The following is a 22,484-nucleotide window of genomic DNA, read 5'->3' on the forward strand; positions in this document are numbered from 1 at the left end:
AAATGAGATAAACTTGCTTCTGGACACAGATTGACCCACCCACATGACTATTCCCATGTGACACCTGGGCAATAGGATCCATTGAGTCAGCTCTTGATTACCTTTGACATCTACAGGGACCCATTCTCTCCTAGTAAGCTAAAGCAATACAGTACAGGCTCTCTCCTATTGCTTAAAACATTAGATTGGAGCCAAGACATTCTTGATTCCCACTTGTCTTTCACAGTCCTTGACACTATCAGTGAAAGTCTCAACAAGTCTTCCTACTTGGTATTTAGAAACTTCTCTCCTTTTTTCTAGCCTTCATCAAAGTCAAAGAAAATTTTTTTAATTTAAATCATGTGTATGGTCTTCATGAATTTGTCTATATATTATATGTAATGATTTTTTGCAACCAGATGGTACCACTAGGATATAATGTTTTATTGACTTAAGAAATTAAATACTTAAATCAATGCATTAAAATCTTGCATATTGTTTGATATATATACACACACACACACACACACACACACACATATATATCCTATATTGAATCAAAGAATATAAACTTTATATTGTTCTTTTATGTCATTTCATAATCATTTACTAAGAAATAATTATATTGGAATATTATATCATACAGAAAAGCAAGGTTCTTTGTCAATTGTTTTATGGTCAAGTCTATAACCATGTCATTTAAGTTTGTTACTTACAGAATATCATTGTTTTACTAAACTAAAATAAATTCTGATTTTTTTCTAGTTCTCTTAAATATTTGACTACAACCCCCCCCCCCAAACTAATGTCTCTTTCCCTCCACCAGACCATTTGTCATAATTCTTAATATTCTAACTTTTACCCCAATGTAGCAGATACAAAATTAACATCCAAAAATCTATGGCTTTTTTATATACCAATAATGAACTTGCAGAAAGAGATACTAAAAAACAATCCCATTTACCATTGCAACAAAAATATTAAGATACTTAGGAATAAACTTAACCAAAGAGGCAAAAGATCTGTATTTGGAAAACTACAGGATGTTGAAAAATGTGATGAAGACATATACAGTGGAAGAATATATTATGTTCATGGATGGGTAGAATTAACATTAAAATGTCCATACTACCCAAAGCAATCTATAGATTCAATGCAATCCATAGTAAAATACCAATGGCATATTTCACAGATCTAGATCAAATACTCCAAAAATTTATATGAAACCATAAAAAACACTGAAGAGCTGTAGAGATTTTGAGAAAGAATAAAGTGGGATACCAGATATCAAGTTATACTATTAAGCCACTGTACTCCTGGCACTGGCACAAGAACAGACCTATAGATCAATGGAACAGAACTGAGAACGTAGAAATCAATCAAATTCATTACACTGAATTGATATTTGACAAAGGAGGCAAGAACATACAGTGAAGTCAATAAATGGTATTGGAAAAATTGGACAAATACATGCAAAAAATAAAACTAGGCTAACTTACACCATGCACAGGAATAAATTAAAAATGCATAAAAGATTTAAATCTAAGTTGAGAAACCATAAAAATTCTAGAAGAAACCATAGGCAGCAAAATATGAGACATGTCTCATAGCAATAATTTATAGATACATCTCTTGTAGGGCAAGGGAAACTAAGGAGAAAATAAACAAATGGGACTGCAATAAAATAAAAAGCTTCTGCACAACAAAAGAAACTATCAATGAAATAAAAAGGGACCCCACTGTATGGGAGAACACATTTGGCAATGATACAGATGATAAAGAATTAATACCCAAGATATTATAAGGAAGTCATACAACTTAACAAAAGGCAGGCAAACAATCCAATTTTACAATGGTCAAAATATCTAATTAGACACTTCTCTAAAGTGGACATACAGAGAGCTAAGGAACATATGAAAAAATGCAAAAGGCAAAGTCAGTGATCATCAGACAGATGCAAATTTAAATGACAATGAAGTAATAGCAAACACGTCAGATTGGCTACAATCAACAAATCAGCAAACGGCAAGTGCTGGTGAGGATGTGGAGGAAGGGGAATCTTAGTATACTGCTGGTGGAAATTCAGATTGGTGCAGCCATTATGGAAAACATTATGGTGTTTTCTCAAAATATTAAAAATGCAACTGCCATTTTACCTAGTGATCCTACGTCCAGGAATATATCCTAAGAGATCTGAAACACCAATCAGAAAGCATGTATTCACCCCTGTGTTCATAGTAGCACAATTCACAAAAGCTAAAATTTGGAACAGCCCAAGTGTCCATCAGTAGATAAGTAGATAAAAAAGCTGTCATACATTTACACATGCAGCAATAAAAAAGAAGTTTCCTTAATCCTTGATACAGCATGGAGAAATCTGAGGAGTATTATGCTAAGCAAACTATGCCAGTCAGAGAAAGACAAGTATCACATGATCTCACTTATATGTGGACTCTAATGAACAAAATAAACTGATGAACAAAATAGATGCAGAAACATAGAAACATGGAATGGACTGGAATCTTAGAGGGAAGTATAGGTGGTTGAGTGGGTGGATGAGAAGAGATGAATTAAAGATCTTGTATGTATATACTAGAGGCCAATAGGGTTCCTAGTAGCTGCCAGCTGGGTACTCCCTCCCTTCTCTTGGTCACCTCTGCTGAAGGGGCCTCCCTTTCCTCACACTGGCTCTAATCCTGGTGGAGGGGACAATTTACATACTACACTTTTATTATATAGGATGCATAACCCATTGACACAGACAATAGGGTGGTGAAGGCCCGGGGCAGGGGCCTGGAGGGCAGGCTAGCAGGAGCCAATGGGAGAAAAAAGGGGACATATGTAAACTTTCAACAATAAAAATTTAATTTTTAAAAAGCAACATGAGCCCTGGCTGGTTTGGCTCACTGGAGAGAGTGTCGGCCTGGGGACTGAAGGGTCCTGGGTTCGATTCTGGTCAAGGGCATGTGCCTTGGTTGCAGGCACATCCCCAATGGTGGTGTGCAGAAGGCAGCTGATCGATGCTTCTCTGTCATCAATGTTTCTAACTCTCTGTCCCTCTCCCTTCCTCTCTGTAAAAAAATCAATAAAAAAATATATTAGAAAAAAAAAAGTAACATGAATGGTCAACATGGAAGGGACCCAGGAACAAGTTTCTCACCACTCCAACTGCTCTGATATTGGCAGGGGTGAAGCCTTGGATCCATCACAACAGAGAGGAGAAGGCATCAGAAAGGGAAGAATGGGTGACGTAACCCAAGGAACATATCAAAAAGGAACCTATGTAGAACAGACTTTTATATCTTGTCTAATAGGTTTTGGGACAGCGATAGCTATTATATAGAACTAGGTGCAGTCCCTAGGCCTGGCTGGCAATTGAAGAGTGAGTGTCTGGCATGAGAGGGCACGTCCCAGCTGACCTCTGGGTCCTGGGTAGCACCTAGTCCCCCTGGCCCCCCATGAATCCCCCTCCACCTGAGTCATTGGGCCCCTGCCTGACTCCTTCAGTGCCTGGGAGCCGGTGGTGGCCCCAACCCCCACTGCTACCACTGGTTGCCATCTGCAGAGCAATCAGTGGGGTGATTGGGCCCGCTTGCACCTGTGCCTGGCACCGCCCACTCACCTACTCCACCATCCCGCCACATCCAGCTCTTGTTTCTCCCATTAGGGCCGGCAGCGCCTCTACTGCTGCTCACTATCAGCGCCTTGTTGTTGACACCTGCCATGTTCCACACACCCCCTGGTGGTCAGTGCACATCAGAGCGAGTTGTTAAACTCCCAGTCAAACTCTGGTCAAGGAGACAAGTTGCATATTAAGCTTTTATTATATAGGATTACAGTCATTCTATTTATTTTGGTAAGAAAGTCACTTGTGGATATTTTTACTCATTAGGACCCCCTGTCAGGGAAAAGGATTATGGATACTTTATCTAAAGGTTGTTTCAGTAGCTCCTTGTGTCCAATGTCTGGCTTTTATTGGGTGTTCTAATTTTTGTCTTTCAGGGTCTAATAGTCACAGTATTAATTGTTCTGATAATTTTACCCTCCCTTATGGTAATGAACATACTAAGTTGTTGGCTGGTTGGTTTCTGATATGTAGAGTATCAGACACTGTTTATTCATATACTAGAGGCCCGGTGCATGAATCTGTGCACCAGTGGGGTCCCTCAGCATGGCCTGCGGGATCAGGCCAAAGTCAGCTCTCTGACATCCCCCAAGGGTCCCAGATTGGTAGAGGGCACAGGCCAGGTCAAGGGACCCCACCAGTACATGATTGGGGTCAGGAAGAGACATGGGAGGTTAGCCAGCCCAGGAGGGACTGCGGGAGGGGTCTAGGGCATGTCCAGCCCATCTTGTTCAGTCCTGATTGGTCAGACCCCAGCAGCAAGCTAACCTACCAGAATGTCTGTTCCCTGGTGGTCAGTGCACATCGTAGCGACTGGTTTACTGGTTGACTATCTGTCCTCTGGTGGTCAGTGCACATCATAGTGAGCAGTTGAGAGCCTTAGCATATCATTAGCATATTATGCTTTGATTGGTTGAATGGACAATTGGACACTTAGCATGTTAGGCTTTTATTATATAGGATCCCTGCCAAAGGCACTGGGATACCTTGTTCCTTAGGATGTCTGAAAGGAGATAGAGATCTTTGTCCCAATTCCATTAGGATAATTGTTAACAAGTAGAAAGAGGAGGAAAATGTTAGGACTGTAGGGCAATAAAATTTTTAATAGCCATTTGTAAGCTTCCCACCACAGGAGAACAGAAGACCAGAAAAAACTCACTGGACACCAGGAGTCAGAACATACAAGTAATGGAAACTGCCCTAAAGGCACCTGATCACACACCTGCATTGCATTACCATTCCAAGTTCACAAGCTCAGCCCCAAACACACTGTTGACAAGTTTTCCACCAGTGACTGCATATAAGGATCAAACTGAAGCTCCTGGGTGCTGCCATCATTGACCCAATATCCTCTTGGCTCGGTGCTGTGCAGGCCTTCCCCTTGGATATCTCATTGCACTGTCCCTTAATATATTCAATTTTCTTTAATCACCATCTGAGATGGCCATTTTGTCTGCCCACTCACATCATCCATTATGTTCACCTTTTATTTTGGTCACTTACTCTGGCCACTGACAACATTTTGTTCTCAGCCCATTTATTCACAATGTAACAATACATTTTGCCCTTTTAAATTTTATTTCCTGGTTCCACTAGTCATCAACCTTACAGCACTGAGTTTTCCTGTCCAATCAAAAACTGAGGGGGGACTCTCACTCCAATCACAGAGGCTGCTTTTGTCCCCAGAATCAGTGAGAATTCCAATTGCTGACCAAGGACGAGGGGCACTGAGGAGAGTGTCCATGAAATGAAAGAGGAGAAATTGAGGAACCTAACTTCCAATGATAGAGGAGAAGTTAGAGAAGTTAACTCCTATAGGCCATCAAAATGTTAGAATTTGGTGACATAGGCTATTAACTCACAGAAGAAATACAGAGAGGGAGTATATTATTTATTTATTTATTTTTATTATATTTTACAGAGAAGAAGGGAGAGGAATAGAGAGTTAGAAACATCGATGAGAAACATCGATCAGCTGTCTCCTACACATCTCCCACTGGGGATGTGCCTGCAACCAAGGCACATGCCCTCGACCGGAATCGAACCTGGGACCTTTCAGTCCCCAGGCCCATGCTCTATCCATGAGTCAAACCAGTTAGGGCAGAGAGGGAGTATATTTTGCTTTCCAAGAGAGGAAATTGCCAGTGCATTGCTAGTCAAAACAGGGCAGGGTGTAAATTTTGGCCTGCTCTTTTAAATAGAGGCTGTTGCTAAATTGCAAGGAAGGGAGGAGAATTCTGTTGAAGTTGAGCAGATATCTCGGGTTGTCTTGAAAAGTTACAGTTTGCAGTCTTATCAATATTATCCTAATTGTGGTGTATGTTACCTCTGAGTTGTAGAAGCAGAAGGTTGGAGGGAAATACAAGAATGTAGACTTGAGAGTAGCTTATCCCACAGTTTGAATAGAGGAGCCAACAATCTTTGGATTTAAATTGTGCAAGACCACAGGTAAGAAAAAGAGAGGCTCCTTTCCTCTCCTTACAATCCCCTTCAAGCTGAAAATTATTAGAATTCTAAAGATTGTCTGAATTTATAGAAGAACTGGCAAGAAAAATCAAGAGTAATGAAAATTAATTATGGGACTGAATGAACTAAAAATAATTATAGTTTTTATAATTTTTGTTGAAAGTATTGCTGAGTTTTGATCTTTTTGTTTTTCAGAGATAAGGAAGCATTTCAAAGCAATGTGGTAAATTACATATTTTTCTTCTTACCTTATCCCTCCAGAATTTGGCAATTCTTAACTTATAGAGTGTTGTGGAGTGTGATCCCGCTCCACCTGTCTTTCCCCAAAAGTGCCTGGAGCGCTATTGCTCTCCTCCTGCAGTGTCACTATTAGATGCTAGTAGCTCACTCTTTATTGACAGATGGCACCTAAGTGCAGATTACTTATGATGCCGAATGTTTGTAGTTCTAAAATTGACCACTAGCATTTGTCTAATTTTCATAATTTTTTTCCTAAACTGCTGTAAAATCAGCAAAAATGCCTTGGCAATTTTAGCATAGTTCCTAGGATATTGGTTGGCACTCAAAGGGTTAATGAGTCATGGCAAATACACTTCTTTGCATGAATTCAATAAGACCAGTTTCCTATTGTGGTTATATTAACCAAGACTTTGACTGAAAGATCATGTCTGAGAGAGACATGCCTGGCTCTAAATGTCACCAGAAAGCTTTAAGAAGCCAATAAGAGCTTTTGGGTTAAGCCTGGTACCTTACTTGATCATGTAATTCGTGGTAGTCTTTCCAGGTAAGGAACAAAGGTTACTTTCCTGAGAGATGGTAAGGAAGCAGCCACAAGACATTCTGGGAAGCTTAAGAACAGGTGGAATTCACTTCAGTCTACAGGAATTGCAGGCAAACCTGATTGCAGCTGAGTGGCTCAGCTTCTTTGCCCTGAGGGAGCTAATCAAAGCTCAGTCATGAGATTCCAGCAAAGAAAATTATAAAAAGCCTGTGTGATCAATTGCTTTTTAAAAGGTGTTCATCCAAACAATCAGGCCAAATTTAAACTAATCTGGTCCTAATTTGGCCCTAAAAATGAGGGTGACTTAGGGGGAAAATTTGTGTTTCAATAGACACTATAATCCTCCCACCAAACAATTTGTCCCAATTATTGTTTTTCTAGCTTTGGCCTCAATAATACTAATATTTATAACATAATTTGTCTCCACCAAGTTATAAGCCCTACTGCTACTGAGGGAATACCAATTCTAGATACTATTGCCATGTGCTTCTGTCCCCAGGCCTCATTGTTCCTCTGACAGAGAGCAAGGATCTTTTTTTTTTTTTTCTTCTTCTTTTTTTTTATTTATTATTGTTAGTTAAGGTATTACAAATGTGTCCTCATCCCCCCCTTTAACCCCCAACCTCCCCCCCACACACAAACTCATGCTCCCATCCCCCCATTGTCCATGTCCATTGGTTTGGCTTATATACATGTATACAAGTCCTTCTGTTGATCTCTTCCCCTTACCCCCACCCTCCCCTACTTTCCTTCTGGGGATTGATAGCCTGATCGCTGTTTCTCAGTCTTTGGGTCTGTCCTTTTTCATCAGTCTATGTTGTTCTCTATAATCCACAAATGAGTGAGATCATGTGGTATTTATCTTTCTCTGACTGGCTTATTTCACTTAGTATAATGCTCTCCAGTTCCATCCATGCTGTTGCAAAAGGCAAGACTTCCTTTTTTTTTACCGCAGCATAATATTCCACTGTGTATATGTACCACAGTTTTCTAATCCACTCATCTGCTGATGGGCACTTAGGCTGTTTCCAAATCTTAGCTATGGTGAATTGTGCTGCTATGAACATAGGGGTGCATATATCCTTTCTAATTGGCGTTTCTGGTTTCTTGGGATATATTCCTAGGAGTGGGATCACAGGGTCAAATGGGAGTTCCATTTTTAGTCTTCTGAGGTAGCTCCATACTGTTCTCCACAGTGGCTGCACCAGTCTGCATTCCCACCAGCAGTGCAGAAGGGTTCCTTTTTCTCCACATCCTCTCCAACACTTGTTGTTTGTTGATTTGTTGATGATAGCCATTCTGACAGGTGTGAGATGATAACGCATTGTCGTTTTGATTTGCATCTCTCGTATAATTAGTGACTTTGAGCAGGTTTTCATATGTCTTTCTGCCTTCGGTATGTCCGCTTTCGAAAAGTGTCTATCTAGGTCCGTTGCCCATTTTTTTATTGGATTGTTTATCTTCCTTTTGTTAAGTTTCATGAGATCCCTGTATATGTTGGAAATTAAACCCTTATCGGTGGTATCATTGGTAAATATGTTCTCCCATGTAGTGGGTCTTCTTGTTGTTTTTTTGATGGTTTCCTTTGCTGTGCAAAAGCTTTTTATTTTGATGTAGTCCCATTTGTTTATTTTCTCTTTAGTTTCCATTGCCCTAGGAGCATTATCAGAGAAGAAATTTCTTCGGCATATGTTTGCGATTTCGCTGCCTGTGGATTCCTCTAGTATTTTTATGGTTTCCCGTCTTACGTTTAAGTCTTTTATCCATTTTGAGTTTATTTTTGTGTATGGTGTGAATTGGTGATCTAGTTTCATCCTTTTGCATGTATCTGTCCAATTTTACCAACACCATTTATTGAAAAGACTGTCTTGACTCCATTGTATGCTCTTGCCTCCTTTGTCGAATATTAATTGGGCATAGTGGTTTGGGTCGATTTCTGGGGTCTCTATTCTATTCCATTGATCTATATGTCTGTTCTTGTGCCAGTACCAAGCTGTTTTAAGAACAGTGGCTTTGTAATACAGTTTGATATCTGGTATTGAGATCCCACCTACTTTGTGTTTTCTCAGGATTGCTGCAGCTATTCGGGGTCTTTTTTATTCCAGATGAATTTTTGGAACGTTCATTCTAGATTTTTGAAATATGCCGTTGGTAATTTAATGGGGATTGCATTGAATCTATAAATTGCTTTGGGTAGTATGGACATTTTGATGATGTTGATTCTACCAATCCATGAACACGGTATATTCTTCCATCTGTTTATGTCTTCCTCTATCTCTTTTTTCAGTGTCCTGTAGTTTTCAGCATATAAGTCTTTTACCTCCTTAGTTAAGTTTACTCCTAGGTATTTTAGTTTTTTTGGTGAAATGGTAAATGGGATTGCTTCTGTAGTTTCACTTTCTGTAAGTTCACTATTGGTGTAAAGAAATGCCATGGATTTCTTAGCATTAATTTGGTATCCTGCTACATTGCCGAATTCATTTATTAAGTCTAATAATTTTTTGATGGAGTCTTTAGGGTTCTGTATGTACAGTATCATGTCATCTGCAAATAAGGACAGATTTAAATCTTCTTTTCCAATCTGGATGCCTTTTATTTCTTCTTCGTGTCTGATCGCAATGGCTAGTACTTCCAGTACTATGTTGAACAGGAGTGGTGAGAGGGGACATCCCTGTCTTGTTCCTGTTTTTAGGGGGAATGGTTTTAGTTTTTGCCCATTGATTATGATGTTGGCTGTGGGTTTGTCATATATGGCTTTTATTATGTTGAGGTATGATCCTTCAATTCCTATCTTGCTGAGAGTTTTTATCAAGAAAGGGTGTTGGATTTTGTCAAATGCTTTTTCCGCATCAATTGATATGACTATGTGTTTTTTTTCTCTCAATTTGTTTATGTGATGTATCACGTTTATTGATTTGCGGATATTGTACCATCCTTGCATCCCTGGGATAAATCCTACTTGGTCATGGTGTATGATCTTTTTGATGTACTGCTGGATCCGATTTGCTAGGATTTTGTTGAGGATTTTGGCATCTATGTTCATGAGGGATATTGGCCTATAATTCTCTTTCATTGTATTGTCTTTATCTGGTTTTGGGATTAGGGTGATGTTGGCTTCATAGAATGAGCTGGGAAGTGTTCCTTCCTCTTGGATCTTTCGACATAGTCTGAGGAGGATAGGTTTTAGGTCTTCCTTGAATGTTTGGTAAAACTCCCCTGTGAAGCCATCTGGCCCCGGGCTTTTGTTTGCTGGAAGCTTTTTGATTACTGCTTCGATTTCCTCCATAGTTATTGGCCTATTGAGATTTTTAGATTCTTCCTGGTTAAGTTTTGGAAGGTTGTATTTATCTAGGAATATGTCCATTTCCTCCAGGTTGTCTAGTGTGTTGGAGTAGAGTTGTTCATAGTATTTTCTAACAATCCTTTGTATTTCTATGGGGTCTGTTGTTATTTCTCCTCTTTCATTTCTGATTTTGTTTATTTGGGTCCTCTCTCTTTGTTTCTTGGTGAGCCTGGCTAGAGGTTCATCAATCTTTTTTATCCTTTCAAAGAACCAGCTCTTGGTTTTGTTGATCTTTTGTACTGTTTTTTTGGTCTCTATGTCGTTTATCTCCGCTCTGATCTTTGTTATTTCCTTCCTTCTGCTTACAGTGGGCTTTTTTTTGTTGCTCTCTTTCTAATTCTTCGAGTTGTAGAGTTAGGTCATTTATTCTCATTGTTTCTTGTTTCTTGCAGTAGGCTTGTAGAGCTATGAACTTCCCTCTCAAGACTGCTTTTGCTGTGTCCCATAGGTTTTGGATTGTTGTGTTTTCATTGTCATTCGTTGCCATGATGTTTTTTATTTCTTCTTTGATCTCACTGGTGACCCAGTCGTTGTTTAATAGAATGCTATTTAGTCTCCATGTGTTTGATTTTTTTGGATTGTTTTTGTTGTAGTTGATTTCCAGTTTTATGCCTTTGTGGTCTGAGAAGATACTTGATATGATTTCAATTTTCTTGAATTTGAAGAGACTTTATCTGTGACCCAATATATGGTCTATCTTTGAAGATGACAAATGTGCACCTGAGGAGAATGTATATTCTGTGGCTTTGGGGTGAAATGTTCTGAAGATGTCAATTAATTCCATCTGATCTAGTGAGTCATTTAGGATTGATGTTTCTTTGCTGAGTTTCTGTTTAGAGGATTTGTCCAGTGGCGATAATGGGGTGTTAAGGTCCCCTACTATGATTGTATTGCTGTCAATCTCTCCCTTGATCTTCTCCAGAAGATTTCTTACGTATTTGGGTGCTCCTATATTGGGTGCATATATATTTACCAGAGTTATTTCTTCTTGTTGGACTGCTCCCTTTAGTATTATGAAGTGGCCTTCTTGATCTCTTTTTATGTCCTTCACTTTGAGATCTAATTTGTCAGATATAAGTATTGCTACCCCGGCTTTTTTTTCACTTCCATTGGCCTGAAAAAACTTTTTCCATCCCTTCACCATCAGTCTGTGTGCGTCTTTTTTTCTGAGGTGGGTTTACTGTAGACAGCAGATATATGGGTCATGTTTTCTTATCCACTCATTTACCCTATGCCTTTTGACTGGGGAATTTAATCCATTTACATTTAAAGTTATTATTGATAGAAACTTGTTAGTCGCCATTTGTGTTCTTTACCGCTGCGTTCCTTCTTTGTTTCCTGTTTTTTCTATTTACAGCAGACCCTTTAGCATTTCTTGCATTGCTGGTTTGGTTGTAATAAACTCCCGTAGACCACTTTTGTCTGTGAAGCTCCTGATTTGACCCTCAATTTTGATTGATAGCCTTGCTGGGTATAGTATTCTTGGATTCAAACCCTTCCTTTGCATGACTTTGTATATTTCATTCCATTCCCTTCTTGCCTGATGTGTTTCTGTTGAGAAATCGGTCGCTAGTCTGATGGGGGATCCTTTGTAGGTAACTTTCTGTCTCTCTCTGGCTGCTTTTAAGATTCTTGCTTTGTCGTTGGTGTTTGCCAATTTAATTATTATGTGCCTTGGTGTCGGTCTTTTCGGGTTCATTTTGTTTGGGACTCTGTGAGCTTCTTGGATTTGTGTGAGTTTTTTCCTCCCTATATGAGGGAAATTTTCTGTTACTATTTTTTCAAACAGGTTTTCTATTCCTTGCTCAGTTTCCTCTCCTTCTGGCACCCCTATTATTCGGATGTTGTTTCGTTTAGCATTGTCCCAGAGTTCTCTTAGGCTCTCTTCCTGCTTTTTAATTTTTTTTTCTAGAAGCTGTTCTGTTTGGGTATTTTTTTCTACCTTGTCTTCTAGCTCGCTGATACGGTCCTCTGCTTCTTCTAGTCTACTGTTGATGCTTTCTATTGAGTTCTTTATGGCAGTGATGTCATTTTTCATTTCTTCTTGGTTTCTCTTCATTTCCTCTTGGTTCTTCTTCATTTCCTCTTGGTTCCTACACATATTGTTGAATTGGTCTTCCATTCTTTTCATCCACCTTATGACCATTACTCTGAATTCTTTCTCTGACAGGTTGCTTGCCTCCATTGCCTCTATTTCATTTACTTCCTTTTCTGATGATGCCTGTTTTTCTTTCACATTTGGGTTGGTTCTTTGTTTCACCATGATTTCTCTTCTCAAGGTTTTTGGTTATGTAGATTTCTCTCTGTTGCGCTGATTCAAAGGCACAAAATACAACACAACAAGGCACAACGTACAAGGCACCGAACTAAATGCATTCACGATATTAATAACCCCAAATAAAGGTGACCCCCCCCCCGAGCGAAGAGAATTAGGGGATAAAGAAGAAAAAAGAGAAAAATATTAGAGAGAAAAATAAAAAACAAAAAGGAGTGCCGAAATGAGATTGGGAAAAGGGAGAGAAAAAAAAACACAAAAAGACCAAAAAACAAAAAAAACCAACAACAACAAAAACAAAAAAAAAATTAAGAGAATGAAATAGAGGTGGGGAAGAGGCTATTTGTATGGGGAGAGCGAGGGATTGGAAATTAGATATATAAGTAGGGTGAAATTTAGACAGTGGGTAGAAAGAAGGAATAGGTAAAATCCAAAGCAGGAATAGGGTAAGAGAAACAGGACAACAAAAGGGGAAAAGTGAGGAAGAGAGTTTTGGCTTAAGGGTGAATGTGAGATAGAGAGAAATGATGCTAAAGGAATGATGAAAATAGAGTGTAGAACACTAATCCCAAAATAAAATAAAGAAAAATAAAAAAAAATAATAAAAAATAAAATGACCCTTGAAAAAATGGTAAAAAGATAGCAATAATACTGGTTAAAAAATGTAGTAATTAAAAAGGTAAAATCAGGTGATGAAAAAAATAAAAAATAAAAAAATAAATAAAATAGGTTCTTAACGAAATGGTGAAAAAAGAATTAAAAAAAAATATATAAAAAAATATTCGGGGCGCCGGCACAGCCGCGGAGACCGTGCCATCTTGGGTGACTGTCGCCGGCATCCAGAGACCAGCTACTAACCCGGCAACAACGGCTCTCAAGCAGCGCGACTACGTGAACTCAGAGGAACTCGGCTTCTCCCCACAGAAAGGTTAGACTTTCCCCAAAGGTGCGGTTTGCAGTTTAGGTTGGAGAGTGGAACGCGCGCAGGGGGGTGGGGGCTCTGCGCCCCACAAAGACCGCGGCCGTTGGAGCCAGCGTGACCCACGAGTGTGGAAGGGCACCCCCAGGGCTACTGGCAGAAGGGAACGCTATAAATAAGCCCACAGTTGGACGGGACACAAACGGGCAGCCTCAGATTACGCCAGTTTGCCGGCTACTCGGTGCCAGGAGCCAGAGCGTGCGCAGAGACTTCGCGCAGATTTGGAAGGTGAAGCGTTGCGAGTACGCACAACTTCCCAGGCTCTTAAATCTGTGCGTTTGATTGTTGAACCCAGTGCAAGGGACTACCCAGTTGGGGTCAGTCACAGAGCTTGTAAGGGAAGGCTGTTTTGGGGGAGCCTGGGAAACAGAGCGGGGAGTGACTACTGGAAAACCAGCTCTGGGCGGAGGACATTCCCAGACCAGCTTCCGGTACAATAGAGAACACCTGGTCAGAGAGGTCCTATACCCTCGGAGGTCAATCCCGACGCACTGCCGCCCAGAGGCAGAGCCATGAACTGACTCTTCTGTAAATACAGATAAGGGCTGTCTGGGAAACCAAGGTAGCCTGCCTTAAAATCAGGACTGTGGCTTACAACACAGAGGAACAGTGTATCAGAGGAAAATTCAACATTCTCCTGAATACCTGGTGTGCCAAAAAGAGGAGCAGAAGATCTGAAGCACCTTCATTACAGCCCATTTTTTTTAATTATTTTTTTTTAATTATTGTTTCACCTTTTAACTAAGAAACCATTTATTTTCTTTTTTCATCACCTGATATTACCCTTTTAATTACTACATTTTTATTTTTAACCAGTATTATTACTGCTGCCATTTTACCATTTTTTTTTTAAAGTGTCATTTTATTTTCTCTTTATTTTATTTTGGGACTAAGGTTCTCCATTCTATTTTCATCGTTCCTTTAGCATCATTTTCCTCTACCTCAATTGTGCTGCTGTGCTAAAACTCTCTTCCCCACTTTTCCCCTTTTGCTGTCCTGTTTCTCTTACCCTATTCCTGCTTTAGATTTTTCCTATTCTTCATACGCCCTGTCTAAATTTCACCCTACTTATATATCCCTTTTCCAATCACCTGCTCTAAATCCTTATCCACCTCTCCCTTATCTTTCTTCACTATCCAAATTTTTTATTCTCTCCTTTTCTCTATTGTTCTGTTGTTGCTTGCTCGATTGTTGAGTATATTGTGTTTTTTTTTCTTTTCTTTTCTTTAAGGATTGTATGTGAGGTTGTTCTGCTTTTTCTTTTTCTTTTTCTGTCGCCCATTCCCCCTCCCCACCCCACCCCCGGCCAGTTATTTTTGTGCTTCTGCTTTCCCTTGCCTCACTTGATATTATTGGCTGTTTGTAGTTTGTATTCACTCCAGAGATCCGTTGCTGGAATTTGTTGGGATTAGTGGCGGTTCTATCGGAGTTTTCTCCTCATATGAATAGTCTCCTCCCCTCTTCTACTTCATTCTATTTTTCTTTTTTTTTCTTTTTCTTCTTTTTTTTTTTCTCTTTTTTCTGTTTTTCTCTCTATCTTTTTCTCTTCTTTCTTCCTTACCCCCCAACTCTCTTAGCTTGGGTGGCCATCTTTATTTGGGGTTATTAATACCGTAATTCATTTGTGTTCAGTGCCTGGTACGTTGTGCCTTGTTGTGTTGTATTTTGTGCCTTAAAATCAACGCAGCAGATCCAAGCAACAGCGGCCTCCTGATCTCCACACGCTCTGTCTGAGGAACAGCTGCTGTGGGTGAAGCCTCCCTCCACCAGCCAGAAGAGCCACAACAGCTGTGAACAGCACCCATCAGAAGACCCGCTAACAACAGAGGAGCAGCTGCTACCACAACCGCCCAAGGAGCAACCACAGCCCGAGGAGCCACTGCCACCTAGGGAGCAGCCACTGAACGACTCAATATCTATATACGTCAGTGAGATCAAACATGGGTAGACAAAGAAATCCCCAAAGGAAAGAAAAGGAGGACTCACCAGAAAAGCAGCTAAGTGATACAGAGGCATACAACATGACAGAAAAAGAATTCAGAATAAGGGTCCTAGAGTGCATACACCGGATGGAGGAAAAAATCGACAACTTATCCAAGAAGCAAGAAGAAACAGATGAAAAAATCGACAACTTAACTAAGACCCAAGAAGAAATGAAGTGCGATATAGCTGCAATAAAGAACACCATTGAAAGTATCAACAGTAGACTAGGAGAAGCGGAAGACCGAATTAGTGAATTAGAAGACAGGGAAGCAAAACACACCCAAACTGTACTTCAGTTGGAGAAAAAAATTAAAAGACAGGAGGAGAGCCTAAGGGAGCTTTGGGACAACATGAAACGAAACAACATACGAATAATAGGGGTGCCAGAACAACAGAAAGAGGAACAAGGATTAGAAAACCTATTGGAAGAAATAATATCAGAAAACTTCCCTGAGGTGGGGAAGAAAAAAGTCACACAAGCCCAGAGAGTCCCAAGCAAGGTGAACCCGAAAAGACCCACACCAAGACACATCATAATTACCATGGCAAATGTTCAGGACAAAGAGAGAATCTTACAGGCTGCAAGAGAGAGACGGAAAGTTACATACAAGGGATCTCCCATTAGATTATCAAATGATTTCTCAACAGAAACACATCAGGCCAGAAAAGAATGGACGGAAATTTACAAAGTGATGCAAAGCAAAGGACTGAATCCAAGAATACTCTATCCAGCAAGGCTATCATTCAAAATTGAAGGGGAAATAAGAAGCTTCACAGACAAAAAAAGGCTAAGGGAGTTTATCACCACCAAGCCAGCAATGCAAGAAATGCTAAAGGGACTGGTGTAAAAAGAAGAAATAAAAATCCCAGAAAGAAAACAGCCACACACACAAAAACAGAAATGGCTACAAACAAGTACCTTTCAATAATAACCTTAAATGTAAACGGGCTAAATGCTCCAACCAAAAGATATCGAGTGGCTGAATGGATAAAAAATCATGACCCATACATTTGCTGTCTACAAGAGACCCACCTCATTAGAAAGGACTCACACAGACTGAAAGTGAAGGGATGGAAAAATATCTTTCAGGCTAATGGAAAAGAAAAGAAAGCTGGGGTAGCAATACTTATATCGGACAAAATAGACCTCAAAGTGAAGGCCATAACAAGAGATACGGAAGGCCACTTCATAATACTAAAAGGATCAATACAACAAGAAGATATAACCCTGATAAACATATATGCACCCAATGCAGGAGCACCCAAATACATAAAAAATCTTCTGGAAGATATCAAAGGAGAGATTGACAACAATACAATCATAGTAGGGGACTTTAATACACCACTGTCATCACTGGATAAGTCCTCTAGACAAACAATCAGCAAAGATACAGCAATACTAAATGACTCACGAGATCAGATGGACTTAATAGACATCTACAGAACACTTCACCCCAGTGCCACGGAATATACATTCTACTCAAGTGCTCATGACACATATTCAAAAATAGACCATATATTGGGTCACAAGCAAAGTATCCCCAAATTCAAGAAGATTGAAATCATAAAAAGCGTCTTCGCAGACCACGATGGCATAATATTAGAAATAAACTGCAATAAAAACAACCCAAAATACTCAAACACCTGGAAGCTGAATAGCATGCTATTAAATATTGATTGGGTTACCAATGAAATCAAAGAAGAAATTCAAAACATCCTGGAAACTAATGACAATGAAAACACAACAATCCAAAACCTATGGGACACAATGAAAGCAGTCCTGAGAGGGAAGTTTATAGCTCTACAGGCCTATCTCAAAAAACAAGAAAAAATGGTAGTAAATCAGCTAACTCTACAACTCAAAGAATTAGAAAGAGAGCAACAAGAAAACCCCAGAGTGAGCAGAAGGAAGGAGATAATAAAGATTAGAGCAGAAATAAATAACATAGAGACCAAAAAAATAATACAGAAAATCAATGAAACCAAGAGCTGGTTCTTCGAAAGGATAAACAAGATTGACAAACCTCTAGCCAGACTCACCAAGAAGCAAAGAGAGAGGACCCAAATAAACAAAATCAGAAATGAAAGAGGTGAAATAACAACAGACCCCACAGAAATACAAATGATTGTTAAAAAATACTATGGACAGCTCTACTCCAGCAAACTAGACAACCTGGAGGAAATGGACAAATTCCTAGAAAAATACAACATTCCAAAACTCAATCAGGAAGAATCTAAAAATCTCAACAGGCCAATAACTATGGAAGAAATTGAAGCAGTCATCAAAAAGCTTCTAGCAAACAAAAGCCCAGGACCAGACGGCTTCACAGGGGAGTTTTACCAAACATTCAAGGAAGAACTAAAACCTATCCTCCTCAGACTACTACAAAAAATTCAAGAGGAAGGAACACTTCCAAGCTCATTCTATGAAGCCAGCATCACCCTAATACCAAAACCAGGTAAAGACAACACAATGAAAGAGAATTACAGGCCAATATCCCTCATGAACATAGATGCCAAAATCCTCAACAAAATCTTAGCAAATCGGATCCAGCAGTACATCAGAAAGATCATACACCATGACCAAGTAGGATTTATCCCAGGGATGCAAGGATGGTACAATATCCGCAAATCAATAAACGTGATACATCACATAAACAAATTGAAAGAAAAAAACCACATGGTCATATCAATTGATGCAGAAAAATCATTTGACAAAATTCAACACCCATTTTTGATAAAAACTCTCAGCAAGGTGGGAGTAGGAGGATCATACCTCAACATAATAAAAGCCATATATGACAGGCCCACAGCCAACATCATTCTCAATGGACAAAAACTTACACCATTTCCCCTAAGAACAGGAACAAGACAGGGATGCCCCCTCTCACCACTCCTGTTCAACATAGTACTGGAAGTGTTAGCCATTGCAATTCGGCAAGAAGAAGAAATAAAAGGCATCCAAATTGGAAAAGAGGAAGTAAAACTGTCCTTATTTGCAGACGACATGATATTATACATACAAAACCCTAGAGACTCCATCAAAAAGCTACTAGACTTAATACATGAATTTGGCAATGTAGCAGGATACAAAATTAACCCCAAGAAATCTGAGGCATTTCTATACACCAATAGTGAACGTTCAGAAAGAGAGATTATAAAAACAATCCCGTTTACCATCGCACCAAAAAAACTAAGCTACCTAGGAATAAACTTAACTAAAGAGGTAAAAGACCTCTACTCAGAAAACTACAGGACGTTGAAAAAAGATATAGAGGAAGACATAAACAGATGGAAGAACATACCGTGTTCATGGATTGGTAGAATCAACATCATTAAAATGTCCATACTACCCAAAGCAATCTATAAATTCAATGCACTTCCCATTAAAATACCAACGGCATACTTCAGAGATCTAGAACGAACTCTCCAAAAATTCATCTGGAATAAAAAAAGACCCCGAATAGCTGCAGCAATCCTGAAAAAGAACAAAGTAGGTGGGATCTCAATACCAGATATCAAGCTGTATTACAAAGCCACTGTTCTCAAAACTGCCTGGTACTGGCACAAGAATAGGCATATAGATCAATGGAATAGAATAGAGAGCCCAGAAATCGGCCCGAACCAATATGCTCAATTAATATTTGACAAAGGAGGCAAGAACATACAATGGAGCCAAGATAGTCTCTTCAATAAATGGTGTTGGGAAAATTGGACAGATATATGCAAGAAAATGAAACTAGACCACCAACTTACACCATACACAAAAATAAACTCAAAATGGATAAAGGACTTAAATGTACGACAGGAAACCATAAAAATTCTAGAAGAATCCAAAGGCAACAAAATCTCAGACATATGCCGAAGCAATTTCTTCACTGATACAGCTCCTAGGGCACTTGAAACTAAAGAGAAAATGAACAAATGGGACTACATCAAAATAAAAAGCTTCTGCACAGCAAAAGAAACCATCAACAAAACAACGAGAAAACCCACTGTGTGGGAAAACATATTTGCCAATGTCATATCTGATAAGGGCCTAATCTCCAAAATCTATAGGGAACTCATACAACTTAACAAAAGGAAGATAAACAATCCAATCAAAAAATGGGCAAAGGACCTAAATAGACACCTTTCAAAAGAGGACATTCAGAAAGCCAAGAGACATATGAAAACATGCTCAAAGTCACTAATCATCCGAGAGATGCAAATCAAAACAACAATGAGGTACCATCTCACACCTGTCAGACTGGCTATCATCAACAAATCAACAAACGACAAGTGCTGGAGAGGATGTGGAGAAAAAGGAACACTTGTGCACTGCTGGTGGGAATGCAGACTGGTGCAGCCACTATGGAAGACAGTATGGAGTTTCCTTAAAAAACTGAAAATGGAACTCCCATTTGACCCTGTGATCCCACTTCTAGGAATATATCCCAAGAAACCAGAAACACCAACCAGAAAAGATATATGCACCCCTATGTTCATAGCAGCACAATTCACCATAGCTAAGATCTGGAAACAGCCTAAGTGCCCATCAGTAGATGAATGGATTAGAAAACTGTGGTACATCTACACGATGGAATACTATGCTGCTCAAAAAAGGAAGGAACTCTTACCATTTGCAACGTCATGGATGGAACTGGAGAGCATTATGCTAAGTGAAATAAGCCAGTCAATGAAGGAAAAATACCACATGATCTCACTCATTCATGGATAATAGAGACCATTATAAACTTTTGAACAATAATAGATTCAGAGGCAGAGCTGCCTCAAACAGATTGTCAAACTGCAGTGGGAAGGCCGGGGAGGGTTGGGGGGCAGGAGGTAGGGGGGTAAGAGATCAACTAAAGGACTTGTATGCATGTGTATAAGCATAACCAATGGACATAAGACACTGGGGGATAGGGGAGGCTGGGGGACTGTCTAGGGCGGGGGGATAAAATGGACACATATGTAATACCCTTTGTAATACTTTAAGCAATAAAAAAATTAAAAAAATAAAAAAAAAAATTCACAAAAAAAAAAAAAAAAAAAATATTCGGAAGTGAAGGTGCTTCAGATCTTCCACTCTTCTTTTTGGCACGCCTCAGTCCTGCCAGGCATTCAGGGGAGTGGTGAACTTCCCTGCGATACACTGTCCCTCCGTGCAGTAAACCACAGACCTGATTTTAAGGCAGGTTGTATTTTTTTACCAGACTGCCTTTATTTGTGATCGCAAAAGAGACAGTTCGTGGCTCTGCCTCTGGGTGGCAGTGTGTCTGGATTTACCTCCGAGGCTCTAAGTCCTCTCTATCAGTAGGGTTTTGTCCTCTATGGTATTTGGAACTGATTCGGGAAAGACCACTGCCCAGAGCTGGTTCCTTGCCACTGTCCGCTGTTTCCCAGGCTCCCCAAAAAGAACTTTCCCCTACAGGCTCTGCGAATGACCCCAACTGGGGAATCCCATGCGCTGGGTTTAATAATCAAATGCACGGATCTAAGGGGAGCTGTAACAAGAGCCTGATAGTTGTGCGAATTCGCAAGCCTCCACCTTCCAGGTCTGTGCACAGTCTCCGCACACAGTCTCTGCGCGCCCACTCGCCCCAGGCACCAAGCAGACAGCAGATTGGCAAAGTCCAAGGCTGCTCCTTTACATCCAGTCCAGCTATGGGCTCATTTTTCGCGTTCCCTTCTGCCAGCAGCCCTGTGGGGCCCCTTCCCCACTCGCGGGTCACGCTGGTCCCAACGGCTGCGGACTCTGTGGGGCGCAGATTCTGCCCCGCGAGCGCGAGCTTGGTCCTACCTCCAACACGAACTGCAAACCGCACCTTTAGGGGATGTCCAACCTTTCCGTGAGAAGAAGCAGTGCTCGTCTGAGTTCACGCAGTCACGCTGCTTGAGGTTCCTTGTTTCCAGGTTAGTAGCTGGTCTCTGGATGCCGGCAACAACCACCCAAGATGGCGCAGTCCGAGAGCAAGGATCTTTTATCTCTGAAGAAAAACTTTGTGTTTCCTCAGTATGAAGCAGTTACAAAATAGACTCTGTGCCCCTTTTCCCTAAAATAATTCAGAGCCAAAATCCTTGAGAGGGGATGTGGTAGGCAGTTAGATAGACATGAGCAGAACAAGGTTGATGGGCCAAGTTTGCTACATTCTTTCAAAGCAGGAGAAAGAGTTCTATTCAAAACATGGAAAACTGGATCACCAGATAATCAGCTGGAGGAAAAATGGGTGGGATCCTGGGAGATGCTTCTCACCACTCCAACTGCTCTGTAGTTGTAGGGGTAAAGCCCTGGATTCATCACACCAGAGTGGTAGGGAGTCAGAAGGGGAAGAATGGGTGACTGAACCCAAGGAACACCTCAAGGTCATCTTTTGAAGGCAGCTATAATTGGAATTGACCACTGCTGATCTGGCTGAAGGATAACTAATTCCATTCAGAAGAAATAAAATATTTGGATGTATTTAGGAAAAAAAATGTTAATAGCTCTGACTTTTGCCTTTCAGGAGGAACCTATGTAGAACAGACCTTTACATCTCACCTAGTAGGAATTGGGAACACTTATTGCTAATATACAGAACTAGTACCCCGGTGCACGAAATTCTTGCACTGGGGTGCGGCGGGGGGGGGGGGGAGGGGGGAAGGGGCCCCTCAGTCTGGCCTGCACCCTCTCCAATCTGAGACCCCACAGGGAATGTCCAACTGCCTGTTTGTGCCCACACTTTTAACAGATAACAGCTCCATTGTTGTTTCTTTCTTATGCTTAAAAACATTGGAATTAGTAGGTGTTCAAAGTGTGTGTACATTTTGGGGGGACACCCTGTATATCTCTAGTCAGTGAAAGAAACCAACCGCAGATTTGGAACCCCCAGACAGGGAACCTCTCTCACTCCCCACATGTCTCCCCACTTTACTTTCCACCTTCGTGGGCAGCAGGAGAATCAACGTTTTCTCTCATTAATTCAGAAAAGCACATCCTGTCACCTGCTGCCCAGCAGGAGTGAGCAAGGTCCCAAGCAAGCAAGGCTCAGTCAGGGCAGCCTTCGCTCATGGGTGCTGGCACCCAAAGTA

Source organism: Myotis nattereri, assembly GCF_964212035.1.
Source record: "Myotis nattereri genome assembly, chromosome: Y".
NCBI lineage: Eukaryota > Metazoa > Chordata > Mammalia > Chiroptera > Vespertilionidae > Myotis > Myotis nattereri.